We start from the raw sequence: 16,472 nt of genomic DNA, 5'->3' as shown, positions 1-16,472 counted from the left end.
TGTTACATGTGAAAGTGTAGAATAACAAATGTTAATATATGTCAATTATTGCAGTTATTGTGACGGTCTATTGACGAAAGTTTACTAGTCTAAACATTTCTCATGATAAGAAACTTGACTCTCTTTTGAAATGAAACTTCACTTGTTATTCACCAGAATTGTATTGGTGAGCATGGTGATTATGTGAGACGTACAAAACATTGAAAAAGTGCAACATTAGACAGCTAATTTAAAAAGTGGCATACTTCTTTATTATTTTTTAATTATTTTTTAATTTTTTAAACCAAAGAACATGACCACTAAACTTAAATATCGGCACATAGAGTGCTGAGGTGAGATCTTGACATTACTTGTGGTGCAAGTGCTTGTGATGTGATGTTATAGATGTTATGTGTTAAGATGTGGAGAATTTGATGCTTAAGTGACAAAAGGAATATATTTTTTAACATAGTGTAAAGTGTGATTTTTAAGGATATGATGAAATTTAATTAAATAACGTGAAATTGAAACAAGTGATGAATAAGTATGAAATTTAACTTATGACCTAATTTAAAAATAATATTACATATTAATTTTTTGACTAGTTTTAATATTTAATGACGTCGTTTTTTTTACTAATTTTAGTTATTTTGGGATGTAACCATGTGCAATGTATTATTCGTACAATTTAGATCTCTCATAGGTTACCTCATGAGAGACCATTTAAAGTCACAACAGAGAATACGGTTAGAACTTAATCTTGCGTTGGGCAGGATTTCTTTGCTTTATGTATTTACACCGTTAGAGATAAGAAAAATAGTTGTTAAGCTCGTTTAGTCCATGAGGTTGTACTGAATTCAGGAGGTAAATCCATCTGCTTTCATTTCGAAGGAGAATCGTCTCCATGTCTCCGCCTCTTATTCCCCGGCTAATTTTTTGTATTCCGCAGCATAGTAAACAGTCAGGTTTGGATTGGTGATATCTATAAAAATGATATGCCACTGATGTAATTGATTTCATTCTCGCTAGATCTTTTGAGGCATTTTTAATATTACGAAGATGTTCCTGTAATCTTGTGCGTAATCTACGCGTCGTCATGCCAACATAGGTTTTCGGGCAATTGCATTTTAGGGTATAAATTACCCCCGTTGTATTGCAATTTATAAAGGATCTGATTGGATGAATTTTACCAAACCTATCAGTTATTGTTGTGGTCTTTTTAAGATGTTTGCAACTGATGCAGGAGCCGCAGGAATAAGAGCCTTTAGGGATATTAGTGTTCTTGCTCTTTTTTCTTGTAAAATGGCTAGAGCTTACCATCTCCTGTAAATTTCTGGTCCTTCTGTAACTCACTTCCACCTTTTGTCCAATTAGTTCATTTAATGATGGGTCAGATTGTAATATTGGCCAGTTTTTTTCTATGATATTTAATATATCTTTACTTTGGGAATTGTATGTGAGCACCAACCTAGTTTTATTATCTGGTTTATGTTCCTTAGGTTTTAATAGATTAGATCTATTGGTCTTTTGCGCTCTTTTTTTGGCTGCTTTTACTGATCTTGTACTATATCCTCTTTGATATAGTCTGGGTCTGGTTTCCAATTCATTAGCTTGTTGTTTGAATAGGTCTTCTTCAGAACAATTTCTTTTAGTCCTTAGAAATTCTCCCACTGGGAGTGACTTGATGGTATGGGGAGAATGGGCACTTGTGCTGAACAGTAAGGTGTTGGTGGCTGTTTCCTTTCTAAAAAGGTCAGTTCCTAATATGCCGTTCTCCCTTTTGAAGATTTTTAGATCCCGGAATGTAAAAGACAGTATAATAAATATATAGAAACAAAGAGTGATAACAAGATTTATTTTATTGTATACTGATTAGATATACTGATTAGATTTACCGTCATTACCTTGGAAGCTTATTACAGTGCATGTTAAATTGCAATCCGTATTCCTAAATATCATTATGAAGATTGATAGCGGCAGAATTTAGGTCTCACACACTGATGGTATAAGGGGAAGGTGACATCCAGCCCTATTGGAAACACAATTACAGTAACAGACACTGATCTGTAACCCAGAAAGTCAGAGATTCCTGTGTTACCGATATACCAAAGCCACTACTATATATGCTTTACCGATATACCAAAGCCACTACTATATATTTTTAATAATTCAATCTCATTGTGAGCAAAACTCCATTACGTGACCTAAGACGCAATAACAGAAGTATAACAGCCTACCTCTATTACCTGTGGCTGAGGTATTACTAGCCATGCTAATTCTTGACCTCAGTTTCATGAGCTAGATCTATATCTATATAAAAAAGCATCACCTAAGTCCATACTACTGGAGAATATATAGTGCCTTATTATCCAACCGCAAGGTTACCCCCATGGGCGGTAGTTCATTGAGTATATAAACGGATATGATACTAACGTTGTTTTTAAATGTGTGTCCTTTTGTAAATATTTTATTTTAATATTTATATTAAAAGTTATATTTTATTTCATAGCTTTACACTCCATCCATTAGTCTGAAACTTATCTATCTCATTCATTTAATGAGCAGGAATGTGAGTGCTACCCAGGTGTACATTAACATCAGTTGTTTACTAACTTTGTTTTAATACAGGCCGCAGCAGTGAGTGGTGACTTTTTCCCACAGTAGGGCGTTTTCTCGCCATTTTCACTCAAGATCCACTGCAAAAAAGTCTTGTTGAGGAGCTGTAGCGGCTCGGCCAGTCTGGAGTGGGTAAGATGCCCTAAATAGGGTTTACAAGGGAACAGACTTTTGGTACTTGGGACCTAAATACCCCTGCTGTCTGTTAATATCTTTTTTTTTATTCATTATGGAAGATTCTATGCTGTTAGAGACTCTGGAAAATTTTTGATGACTTCCTTTTTACAATAACAAGTGTGTGTTTTTGCAAATTATCTACTGTGAACCCTCTGGCTTAGCTCTGTGAAAGTTGCTTATCCTATGCCTGATGTCTCACACAGAAGGTCTAAGTGGTCAGACCACAGAAGAGCCCCCTGGAAGGCTCTACTACAGGTTCTCAGGCCTGGGCTGATGCAGACATCCCTGTTAAAACAGCCAATTCATTCATAAAGTGGCTCAGCGCCGGCAGGGATGGGCCGTCTAACCGATGATCTTTCGCCCTGCATTGAGGCCGCTGTGTCTGCTGCCCTGAACGCTAGACAGGTATCAGGGAAAAGGAAGAGAATGGTTAAGCTGTGTTCTCCGACATGTAGCCTCGGTGTGACAGCCACAACCGATTTTAGTTTTGGGAAACCTCCTGAGGATGACCACTTATTTAGGTGCAATTTCTTCCTCTGACCCTTCTTATGCGGGGTCAGAAGAGGACTTAAATTGGATCTGCTCCTGCTGAAGAAAGTCCCGTCAACCCTGGGGTTCCGGTGGCCAAGCTACCTGAGGAGGACCAGGTTCAAAAGCTGGAAGTGGCATTTAGGCCTAGGGTTCTGAAGGTATTTGCGGTACCCAAGATTATTGTGGAGATCATCTCTAAGGAATGAGAGAAGCCGGGACCCCTTTTGCTTCTTCAGCAGCCCTTAAGAGATCCGTTCCTGTGGCCCATGTGGAGGTCTGGAACATTGTCCCTAAGATGTATGGCCAAGTGCACTACGATTCCGCTTGAAGAAAGCACGTCCTTTAAGGATCCCCTAGATAGAAGACTTGAGGGACACCTCAGGCGTTTTTCTCCAGTTCGACATTCTGTTTCACCCTGACGTGAGCATCGCTACAGCAGCAAAGTTCTGGTTTGAATCACTAGCGGAACAGATTACTGTGGAAACTCCTCTGGAGGAGATTCATGATCAGTGCTAAAAATGCCAGATTTGCATTTATGACCAGGAGCGCCCTCTGGCTTAAGTTGTGGTCTGCGGACAATGTCTCTAAGTCTCTGCTTTTATCCTTGTCCTTTAAGGACAAGTCTCTATGTGGTCGGATAGCTTTCCTACCTCAGGATAAGAAATCTAAGAATGGTTTGTTTGGAGCATTTTCGTTCCTTATGTTCACACAGGAATCAGAGGGGCATGGAGACAACGAAGACTGAGTCCCCTAGGGCGACTTTGAAACCCGTAAAGAGTGGCTGTGCTCCATTGCATGGACTACGTCCTAGCTATAGTATTAGTGGTTCCGGTACCACCAGCAGAAAGAGGAAAAGGGTTCTACTCCAACCTCTTTGTGGTTCTCAAAAAGAAGGGCACGTTCTGCCCTATTTTTGATTTGAAGGGAATTTGTAATGGTTCCCAACATCAAGATGGAAATGATTAAGTCTATAGTGGACATGAACTGACCCTTGTGAACGAAGGTAAGAATGAACCTTAAAGGGACATTAAACACCTGATAAAAATCCTTAAATCTAACTCCTTATCAAACAAAATCAAGTAAGCATGGATGTCTATAAAATCTTGTCGGCTTACCCCAAATTGTTATTAAAAAAAAAAAAAGTTTTTGCAATTACAATGTTGTACCTGCGCCTGATGTTCCTATGCATGCCATATTGTAACTTACACAAGCACAGCAGTCACGTGAAGCGCACAGCACATTGCTCTATTATGTATGCTGCTTAGAGGAATCTTGCAGATCATGTGCTGCACTGTTTGTAGAGATATTTTTATCTCTGAAGTAATAATATTTATTATGATGTCAAATACTTAGTTTTATTGTTCAAACCGAATCCCACTTTTTAATGTGCCATAAACGCATCTTATCAAGTTAGTGCACGGCTCCAGACACTGTAATCGAAAATAGCAAGCTCCGGGAATGGAGAGACCAGTCCTAGAAATAAAGGGTAAGCCTTGCATAGGGAAATCCGAGCTCTGGGGTGTGGTTATATCTAATGGTTTCGAGTACTCCTGACCCTGCAGTGCATACTGTACCCGGATATCGTTACTCTTCCGCCTTAACATTAGATACCTTCTTGGGCTCAAAGCGTGACTCCTGCTGGCTAACTCAAGGCAGCCCAGCCTGTCACTGCCAGGGAGCGTGTGCAAACTCCACAACTGCAGCCTATCACTGCCAGGGAGCATGTGCAAACTCCACAACTGCAGCCTGTCACTGCCAGGGAGCGTGTGCAAACTCCACAACTGCAGCCTGTCACTGCCAGGGAGCGTGTGCAAACTCCACAACTGCAGCCTATCACTGCCAGGGAGCGTGTGCAAACTCCACAACTGCAGCCTATCACTGCCAGGGAGCATCTGGCAACCCTCTTCAAACTACCAGCAGCAGGAATGTTCTCCCCTCTCCCTCCTCGGAGCTTGCTATTTCCAATTATGGTGTCTGGAGCCATGCACTTACTTCATCAGATTTGCTTAGGACACATTAAAAGTCTGATGCGGTTTCAACAATAAAACGTAATATATATTATGATGTTGAAAATACTTTATTCATTTTTATTACTTCAGTCACAGATAAAAAAAAAAATATATCTCTCCTCAAACATTACAGCACACGCTCTGCGTGCATCACAGTGAGGGAGCACTGCAGATGTGATTCCTCTAAGCAGCATACATAATAGAATAACGTGCCATGCGCATACCTGTGTGTAACGTAAGTTATAATATGGCAGCATACATGGAAACATCAAGCGCAGGTACAACATTGTAGTTGAAAACACTCTCTTTAAACAATTTGGGTAAGCTTCCAAGATGGCATAGGCATCCGTGCTTTTGATTAATCAGGAGTAAGATTTAAGGATTTTAGCTTTCATGTGTCCCTTTAACCCCTTTAGTGCTAACGACGGTTATGAGCCGTTGCAAAGTTTCCCACTCAGGTGCCAATGATGGCTCAGAGCCGTCTCTAGCACTCATCCTGGTGATCTGGTCTGTAAATTGACGGGCATCACGTTACACGCAGTGACGTCACGTGCAATGACACGATGATGTCATCGCACAACTTTATTTAAAACTGACAGTTGTCAGTTATAGGGTGATGGGGGCATGCTGCTTAGATGCCTGTATCTCAGGCATCTAAGAAGCTACAGACCCGCAAGACCCACCATTGGAAATTTGGGTGTACAATAAAAAATAAAGTAAAAAATATATATATATATATTTAAAAAAAAAAAATTGCCTAGAGACCCCCACAATATATTTTATAAAAATAAACATAATTTTAAATATTATAGCTAAATGATCACTGTGGTAACCAGCGTTACCGCAGTGATCACCTAGCTGAGAAATGTTGCATTCCCTTTTACAATAGGGACCAATATTATATTTGTAATCCCATGATCACCTGGATAATGTGGTTACAAATTAATAAATGGTAAAGGAATGCTATTTAACAAAAAAAAAACACACCAAATCATATTTTTAAAATCAGTCTTTTAGCGTGCGTGAAAGATGAGTAAAACACCCTCTTTGGGACTTACGGTGGGCGGAGCAACGGACTGGCAGCAGGGAGGAAGAGCTGCGCACACTGAGCTCTATTGAAAGCCTTTATTCCGCTGCCAGTCTCTTTTCCCCACACACCAGACTAGTTGGGCAACCTTGTGGACGTCAGCCCCAACCGGCAACGAAGTGTGAAGGGACGAATATCACCCTTGCCCCTGGAAGGCAAAAGTGCGCAACGGAGCGCAGGTCGTGGGCGCCATCTTGGATCAAGGCCCCCTTACTCCAACACACGCAAGGGCTCTTTCAGTGCTCCTGAGAAGTCATTTCCACTACCGACACCGGAGCAGAGAAGGGTGAGTCGGTATAGACCACAGAGCTGGTCTATTCAAGTAAATAAAAGTAAAAGTAAAGGTAACAGATCAACAGCAAAAAGAAAAAATAGAGCAAAGGAGTCAGAACATAGAGCGGAATAACAGTAGAACCTGAGAATTAACAATCCTAGCATACAACAGCTATTTCCTACATATGGCACAGAATATTTTGAAGACTCTCTAATAAACCCTCTACTATTAGGAGCACTACACCTTGTGAAAGGAAGCACCAGAATTAGCATTGTAGAGCTGTGTTGGGACGCCCATTATACAGACAAACAGTTTATTTCGCTCTGGGATTGTCACCCTTGCTTTGATGAACAGACACACTCCTGCTAGTAAAATTCATGCTTTACGGAGAGGCCCTTGACCCCCTGTTCCCCCCTCCCCCATCTACTACAACCCTACATATATAAAAATATCCAGTGTCTATGTCATACAGAGCTAGACATCTATTTACAAGAGACTTATGTGCAAAGGGGAGTAAGGGGAAACTGCAGGATATGAGATACATTTGTTCAGATTGCTGGGTGAAAGCTTTGTGATTGTGGATATATAGTCCTGCGTTGCCATCTAGAGGACACTTGCAGTCATAACAAGTGAAATTTATATTGCAAGCAACCTAGTGCAAATTTTTCATGAAGCTAGATCAATATTATGAAGCTAGATCAATATTATGAAGCTAGATCAATATTTCACGCCCATTTCTAACTCGCGGGAAAGATGGCCTCCAGAAACAAAAATTCAGACAAGGAAAGGCCGGCAACAGAACCACATGTTGAATCCCCGCCCTCCCCTAAATCCTCAAATGTAATTACAGCAGACTCCTCTGCCCTGCTTCAGGAGCTCAAGTCATTTTTTCTGCCAAAGATGGAGTCCCTCCAGGCGGGAGTAGACACTCTCACTAGTGAAATACGCCAATTCTCTACAAGAATCTCTCAAGTAGAGCAACGCGTATCAGATGTGGACGACAGGCAAACCTCAACTTCCGCCTCAGTGAGACAGCTTCTACGTCAAAACCAAGCGTTGCAGGAAAAAGTAGATGATCTTGAAAATCCTAGTCGGAGAAATAATCTCCGTGTGGTTGGTGTCCCTAAAACAGTAAAGAATAAAGATTTTCTCGAATTTACAGCATTAACACTTCTCAAGCTGCTCAAAATAAACCCAGATCACCTGCCTCTGGTTATAGAGCGTGCTCATCGCATAGGCCCAGACCAGGGCCTGGAAACCTTAAATTCTCGCCCACGCCAGGTAATCTATAAATGTCTCAACTATCAGGAGAAACTTGCTCTATTAAGAGCATACTGAGCCCATACTGGAGACCTGGTTTTTGAAGGAAAGAAACTGTTAATTTTTCAAGATTTCTCTGCAGAGGTGACCAAAACTCCAAAAGGAATTTGCCCCACTATGCTCTCGTCTGTACAAGAGGGGAGACAGGCTTCCTTATTGTATCCTGCCAAGTTGAGGCTGCAGACACCTGCTGGACCCAAATTCTTTCGTACCCCTAAAGAACTGCAGGCTTATCTAGATATGGAAGGTCAGAATGATGTGCACTAATTGTAACTGATCAAGTTCCCCATCCTTTTTCCTTTTTTGCCTCCACATGGAAGAACTGATGCCTCAAGCACTTCCCTTTGTTAGGAGAGCCCCCGAGAAGGATCTCAGAGACAATGGACTGCTTCGACGGTCCATAAATAACTGGACGCTACATCTGGTAACTGTGTTACGGGGACGTATATATCTCCCCCTAATTTCCTATACTGGAAAGACAGAGCTATGAGGGTTGGGAGGGTAGCAGCTTTTCTTTCTATTGTTGTATTGTTTTCTGTTGAAGGTTGTGTTTTGATATTATATATATGGGTAGAAACTCTTGTTTCATATCTCCTATCATGTCTACAAATGTTAATCATTGTTCAGGGCCCTGGAGGAGAGATGTCTCTATCCCTTTCCGTACTTAAAGCTAGGCCAATTGGAGACTCATTCCTCTCCATTACAGATAGCGAGCTTACCATTCTTTGCCTAAAGTCACCTAAAATGTATAGCCAGCCTGTACAGGTCCCTCTGTGTAATGAATCAATGCTCTGTTTTGTATATCAACTGTTGAGTTTTGTTATTGCTATAATGTCATATCATGTTCTGGGTTGCACCTTATCCCATTCCTATGTTCAGTTGTACTTGAGCCATATTTCCCAAAAGAAATACATTCAGTAATGGCCATCCCAGGTCTTGTAATTGGTATGGCCCTGTTATCCAGTAACTATAGCTTTGAACCAAATAATAATGCCCTTGACCGAATAGACCCATTGCACTTACTAACGGCTCCCGGGAGATGTGCTCAGATTACAGGCCGTGCCTCATTCATATGTAGGTGTTTGGCAGCCCCACCACCACAATGGGGGGTAGTTATCAAGCTGTCAACCTCAAATACGCTGGAATTCCGCAGCGTATTTGTGGCGAGGCTGATTCGCCTTAGTTATCAAAGGCTTGAGACCGGCAAAAGTAGAATTTAGTGACGTAAGCTTCGATCCGCCGGACTCAGTCCGACACAGATCGATTCTTACGTCACTCCAGATGTTCCGCACACAAGTGCGGCACAATCTCACTACTTTTGCTAGTAATCAAATCACTAGCAGGTACGCTCAGCACTTTTACGGCCCAGCGTACCTGGTTTTCAAACCGCCACCCCTGGAGGCGGCGGATCCCATAGGAATCAATGGGAGTCTGACCATAGCGAAAGTACAAGTTCGCTGCTGACAGACATCCCATTGATTCCTATGGGAGCTGTCTACACCTAACACCCTAACATGTACCCCGAGTCTAAACACCTCTATTCTGTCCCCCCTACACCGCCGCAACTAAATAAAGTTATTACCCCCTAAACAGCCGCTCCCGGAGCCCACCGCAAGCTACTCTATACATATTAACCCCTAAAACGCCGCTCCCAGAGCCCACTGCAACTATAATAAATGTATTAACTCCTAAACTGCCGCTCCCTGAACCCGCCTCAACCTATATTAAAGTGTATTAACCCCTATCCTGCCCCCCCCTACACCGTCGCCACCTATAATAAATTTATTAACCCCTAATCTGCCCCCCCTATACCGTCGCCACCTATAATACATTTATTAACCCCTAATCTGCCCCCCCTACACCGTCGCCACCTATAATAAATTTATTAACCCCTAATCTGCCCCCCTACACCGTCGCCACCTATAATAAATTTATTAACCCCTATCCTGCCCCCCACTACGCCGCCGCCGCCACTGTAATAAAATTATTAACCCCTAAACCTAAGTCTAACACTAACCCTAACGCCCCCCTAACTTAAATATTAATTAAATAAATCTAAATAATATTTCTATTATTAACTAAATTAATCCTATTTAAAACTAAATACTTACCTTTAAAAATAAACCCTAACATAGCTACAATATAATTATTATTTATATTCTAGCTATCTTAGGATTTATTTTTATTTTACAGGCAACTTTCAATTTATTTTAACTAGGTACAATAGCTATTAAATAGTTATTAACTATTTAATAGCTTACCTAGCTAAAATAAACTGACATTTACCTGTAAAATAAATCCTAACCTAAGTTACAATTACACCTAACACTACACTATACTTTAATAAATTATTCCTATTTAACACTAAATACTTACCTGTAAAATAAACCCTAATATAGCTACAATATAAATAATAATTATATTCTAGCTATTTAGGATTTATATTTATTTTACAGGTAACTTTGTATTTATTTTAGCTAGTTAGAATAGTTATTAAATAGTTATTAACTATTTAATAACTACCTAGCTAAAAGAAATACAAAATTACCTGTAAAATAAATCCTAACCTAAGTTACAATTAAACCTAATACTACACTATCAAGGAGGTTCCGTGTCGGCTGGAGGAAGATTCAAGACCCGGCTTGGAAGATGACATCGCCCGGATAGAAGACCTCTTCAGCGCCTCTTGGAAGAGGACATCGCCCGGATCGAAGACTTCTTCAGCGCCGCCTGGATGATGACTTCATCGGATGGAAGATTTCTTCAGCGCCGCTTGGAGGATTAACTTCTTCCGCTCCGGATGTCCACTTCGGTTCCATCGCTGCTCGGCTGAGTGAAGACGACTCAAGGTAGGATGATCTTCAGGGGATTAGTGTTAGGTTTTTGTAAGGGGGGTTTGGGTTAGATTAGGGGTATGTGGGTGGTGGGTTTTAATGTTGGGGGGGGGTTGTATTTTTCTTTTACAGGCAAAAGAGCTGAACTTTTTGGGGCATGCCCCCACAAATGGCCCTTTAAGGGCTGGTAAGGTAAAAGAGCTTTGAACTTTATTTAATTTAGAATAGGGTAGGGCATTTTTTTATTTTGGGGGGGTTTGTTATTTTATTAGGGGGGCTTAGATTAGGTGTAAGTAGCTTAAAATTGTTGTAATATTTTTAAAATGTTTGTAACTTATTTTTTATTTTTTGTAACTTAGCTTTTTTTATTTTTTGTACTTTAGTTAGTTTATGTAATTGTATTTAATTGTAGTTATTTGTAGGTAGTTTATTTAATTAATTTAATGATAGTGTAGTATTAAGTTTAATTGTAACTTAGGTTAGGATTTATTTTACAGGTAATTTTGTATTTCTTTTAGCTAGGTAGTTATTAAATAGTTAATAACTATTTAATAACTATTCTAACTAGCTAAAATAAATACAAAGTTACCTGTAAAATAAATATAAATCCTAAGATAGCTAGAATATAATTATTATTTATATTGTAGCTATATTAGGGTTTATTTTACAGGTAAGTATTTAGTTTTAAATAGGAATAATTTATTAAAGTATAGTGTAGTGTTAGGTGTAATTATAACTTAGGTTAGGATTTATTTTACAGGTAAATTGCAGTTTATTTTAGCTAGGTAAGCTATTAAATAGTTAATAACTATTTAATAGCTATTGTACCTAGTTAAAATAAATTGAAAGTTGCCTGTAAAATAAAAATAAATCCTAAGATAGCTAGAATATAATTATTATTTATATTGTAGCTATATTAGGGTTTATTTTAAAGGTAAGTATTTAGTTTTAAATAGATTAATTTAGTTAATAATAGAAATATTATTTAGATTTATTTAATTAATATTTAAGTTAGGGGGGCGTTAGGGTTAGTGTTAGACTTAGGTTTAGGGGTTAATAATTTTATTACAGTGGCGGCGGCGGCGTAGTGGGGGGGCAGGATAGGGGTTAATAAATTTATTATAGGTGGTGACGGTGTAGGGGGGGCAGGATAGGGGTTACTAGGTATAATGTAGGTGGCGGCGGTGTCTGGGAGCGGCGGTTTAGGGGTTAATACATTTATCAGAGTTGCGGCAGGGTCTAGGAGCGGCGGTTTAGGGGTTAATACATTTATCAGAGTTGCGGCAGGGTCTAGGAGCGGCGGTTTAGGGGTTAGTAACTTTATTGAGTTGCGGGAGGCTCCAGGGGCGCCGGTATAGGGATAGAACAGTGTAGTTTAGTGTGGGTGCATAGTGACAGGCTAGCAATAAAGCTGGGAAAAAGCCGAAGAGCAGCGAGATCGATGAGTGATAACTCTCACAGTCCGCTGCTCATCACCCCCCGCGGCTTTTTGACAGCTTTATTTGATAACTTAGGCGAACGTATTCAAGGTCCGCGGCGGCGAAGGTAGGCAAGCTTAGGCGGGCGTATTGGGCCGGCGAAGCAGAAAAGTAGACGGCTTGATAACTACCCCCCCAATATCTTTTCATACGTACACACCTACTACTTATTACCTTGGACCATGACAACTGTTTGCTCTTACACCCCGGCATATTTAAAACAAGGCTAGGAAGTACTTTCCTCTCCCAAGTAAGAATGATATATCTGCTAATGAATATTTTTGGATTATTATACATTTATGGTTGGTCCTCAGGGATATCCTTATGTGGTATGCTAATGCCTCTGTATTTTTGTCTTCAGCAGCAGTTATAACTCACTCCGGGAACCCTCCCGACATGAAGTGCCTGATCTTAGAGGTCTTAAGATCATATGGGGCAGTTAGTGGATGCTCTTACCAGTTCTGTGGATTTTCAACATGGTTTATCTGTTTCCCTCCGATTGTTCTGCCCTGGGTGGTTGCCCGGATCAAACAGGACAGAATTCCAGCTATTCTGATAGCGCCTGCGTGGCCACGCAGGACCTGGTACGCAGATCTTGTGAGAATATAGTCTGGCCCCTCCTTGGCGTTACCTCTTCGTCAGGATTTGCTGACTCAAGGGGCTGTTTCTTTAGCAAAATGTAGATACTCTGAGGCTGACTGCCTGGAGATTGATCGGTTGATTTTGGGTCAGAGAGGCTTCTCTGAGACTGTGATTGATACTCTTATTCAGGCTCGGAAGCCGGTCACCAGATGCATCTACTAACAAGGTCTGGAGAACTTCTCTTCACTGGTGGGACCAGCAAGGCTTTTCTTGGTGTAGAGTAAAGACTCTGCGTAGCCGTCAGTTTCTCCAGAAGGATCTGGAGAAAGGCCTGTCTGCCCGTTCTATCAAGCATCTGATATCTGCCCTTTTGGTTTTGTTTCACAAGAAGTTGGCTAGATTGCCAGATGTTCAAGAGTTTGTTCAGGCTTTGGTCTGAATTAGACCTGTTTACAAACCTGTTGCCCCTCTGTGGAGTTTAAATTTTTTAGACAGCTCCGTTTGAGCCTCTGCATTCTGTTGATATCAAGTTACTCACTTGCAAAGTGGTATTTTTATGTCTATTTCCTTTGGTGGCAGAGTGTCAGAACTGTCAGCTTTGTTGTGTGATCCTCCGTATCTGCTGATTCATCAGGATAAGGCTGTGCTGAGAACTGAACCAGGCTTCTTACCTAAGGTGGTGAGTACTCGTAACATCAATCAGGAGATTGGGGTTCCTTCACTTTTTCGTAACCCATCTTCCTCTAGACCTAGAGAGACTTTTGCACAATTGGATGTGGTCAGAGTATTGGAAATTCTACCTTTATGCTATTAAAGAGTTTTGTCCATCTTCTTCCTTATTCATTATGTATACGGTGCCTAGTTCTTAGGGACTGCTCCCTTATTTTTCACTCCCGAAACATTTGTGAACTCCACAGTTTGGTTATTGGTTTCCCACAGGTAATTAATGTTGTCGTGGACTCTCACTGCCAATTGAAGGAAAACTAAAATTACGCTTACCTGATCCATTTAATTTCCTTCTTGGCAATGAGAGTCCACGGCCCTGCCTGATTTACTTTTTGTTAATGGCGGCAGTTTGTTTCCTTGCACCTTTGTACCCCTTGTATCACTCTTCACTTTTCCTTATACACGGATGAACTACTGGGAGTGTAGGGGAAGTGGGAGTGATATTTGTAGCCTTTGGTTTGGGTGTCTTTTGCCTCCTCCTGTTTCCCAGGAATAGTGTTCCCCACAAGTAATTGAATGTTGTCATGGACTCTAACTGCCAAGAAGGAAATAGAAATTTATGCTTACCTGATAAATTGATTTCTTCTACGATACGACGAGTCCACAGATTTCATCCTTACTTGTGGGATATTATCCTCCTGCTAACAGGAAGTGGCAAAGAGCACCACAGCAGAGATGTATATATAGCTCCAGTCATTCGACCGAAGGTTATAGGAAGAGAAAGGAAAAGCCAAAAGGTGCAGAGGTGACTGAAGTTGTAAATAATAAAAATTATAATCTGTCTTAAATTGACAGGGAGGGCCGTGGAATTGTCGTATCGTAGAAAAAAACAATTTATCGGGTAAGCATAAATTTCCTTTTCTTCTACAAGATACGACGAGTCCACGGATTTCATCCTTACTTGCAGGGCCGGATTTACATCTCAGGTGGCTGAAGGCACAAAAACCTACCCCCCCCCACCCCCCCCAGAAAAAAGTGGAAAAAATGAGGACTTTTTTTTTATTATTATTTAGGACAACTAAAAATAAATATTAGATGTAAAATTACATTTCCCTTTTATGGAGATACACAAATACACACACCAATTGCAATATTTGTTGCAATGGAAGCTACACCAAAAATCAATATTCACTTGACTCAAATAGCTATACAATTTCTATTATGTATAACAAAAACAAATCATGGAGACTTCCGGGGCGGAGCTTAGGGAACACGCCAGCGGACATGCCGACAGAGCAACCTGAGCTAATCTTCCAGCACCGCATCGCCTATAGCCCTTGTTTGGAAGACACCCACACCAAATTGGGCGTGCAAGCCAGCGTTTGTGGCTGGCGGGCGCCGGAAGTCTGAACCGAGGCGTTGGGCCGATTTCGCCACGGCCAGTTGTCTGGAATACTGGGAGCCCAGGTAAAAGACGGTCCGCCACGACAGAGAAGGGGAGCCGTTACTAGCCATACTTACTGGCTTAAACAGAAGCACCGCAGGAGCACCCGATAAGAGTACGAAGGATCTGAGACACACGCTGCCCTTACCCTTGGTAACCAGGAGACAGCTACCCACAAATAACAAGAGGCTGCATCACAGAAGATCTGCTGAGGCACCCCCCTGAGTCATCGCAAGTATATTTTTTATTAAGAAGACTTTGTGTTGTGTATATGACTTGATTCTGGGTACGTCTATAGTATAATCAACAATAGGCGCAACTTCCCATCTGAGGATTAAAGAGCCGGAACAGGCGATGCCAGAATCCACACATTGCAACATTGTTGGGAATACATGCAATAGTAGTGGTAGCCCTCGGCCTATAGGTTATGGTCTAATAATATAACTCTAAGGGGGGTGCGGGATCCTTAAGGACCTCTCAAGAGGAACTACCAAAGAGGACAGTTTGCAGATTAATTACTGTGGGCACATTACGTATTATCTTTTGCCCCAAAAAAAAAAAGGGGGGACAGCACCTGTTAGGTGGTATCTGATTGCAGAATTGTCTAAGGACGGGTTAACATATAGGTGGATACCACCCAGAATACAGGGACTTCGCCACAGGACAGTACATAAGGGTTATAAGGGAGCTTGAAAGTATGAAAGATCCAAAAGTGGAGGAAGTTTGATGTGAAAAGAGAAAGAAGAAGATAGATATACAGAAGGGAAAAGAGAGAGACTCTGTTGGAAATAATTTACTGTGCAGTGGTTAGAAAAGTATTCCAGTCTTTGACTTGGCTCATTATTTTTGCTATTTTCCTCATACCTTTCTATAAAGTTTGAACTACCCTCCAAGAGGCATGAAGGTATATAGGTCTGATGTAAAGTGAAATAAAGGTAATACAATAGGGGCAGGCTCAAAAGCTCTGAAGCATTATTTAAATTTGGCAACACAAAGCCTTATTGGATAGACGGCTATACATGCTATGCAAAAATTGAGTAATGCTGTTTGAATTATAAGATAAGAGATTGGAAGTGTGTTAAAAGGAGGTGACATACTTGGTGTTGCGAGATTATGAGCTAGACTATAGTATAAGTGAGTAAGGGTCTGCAATCTAAGATTTTGGTTTGTAGGGGCAAGACAAGCTCCAACAAGGGTCACTTATTTTTGATTTAGATACTTCTATATAACACTACACACAAAAAAAAAAAACAACAACACTCACCTCACTTATAATTTGGTCAGCAAAGTAAGCTGACAAGAAGTTTAATGTTTTTTTATAATTTTTGTAGATTTTGCACTATAGTTGTTTGCTTCTGAAACAATAGTTAAGATTGGGTTTTGTGAACACAGAGAACACAATAACACAATATAAGGTGTTGATTCTGTACACAGGATCTAGACTCCCGCTAGGGGAGAGAAACATAATCTACTAT

Source organism: Bombina bombina, chromosome 3 (genome assembly GCF_027579735.1).
Source record: "Bombina bombina isolate aBomBom1 chromosome 3, aBomBom1.pri, whole genome shotgun sequence".
Lineage (NCBI taxonomy): Eukaryota > Metazoa > Chordata > Amphibia > Anura > Bombinatoridae > Bombina > Bombina bombina.
Note: the sequence above shows the minus strand (reverse complement) of the source record.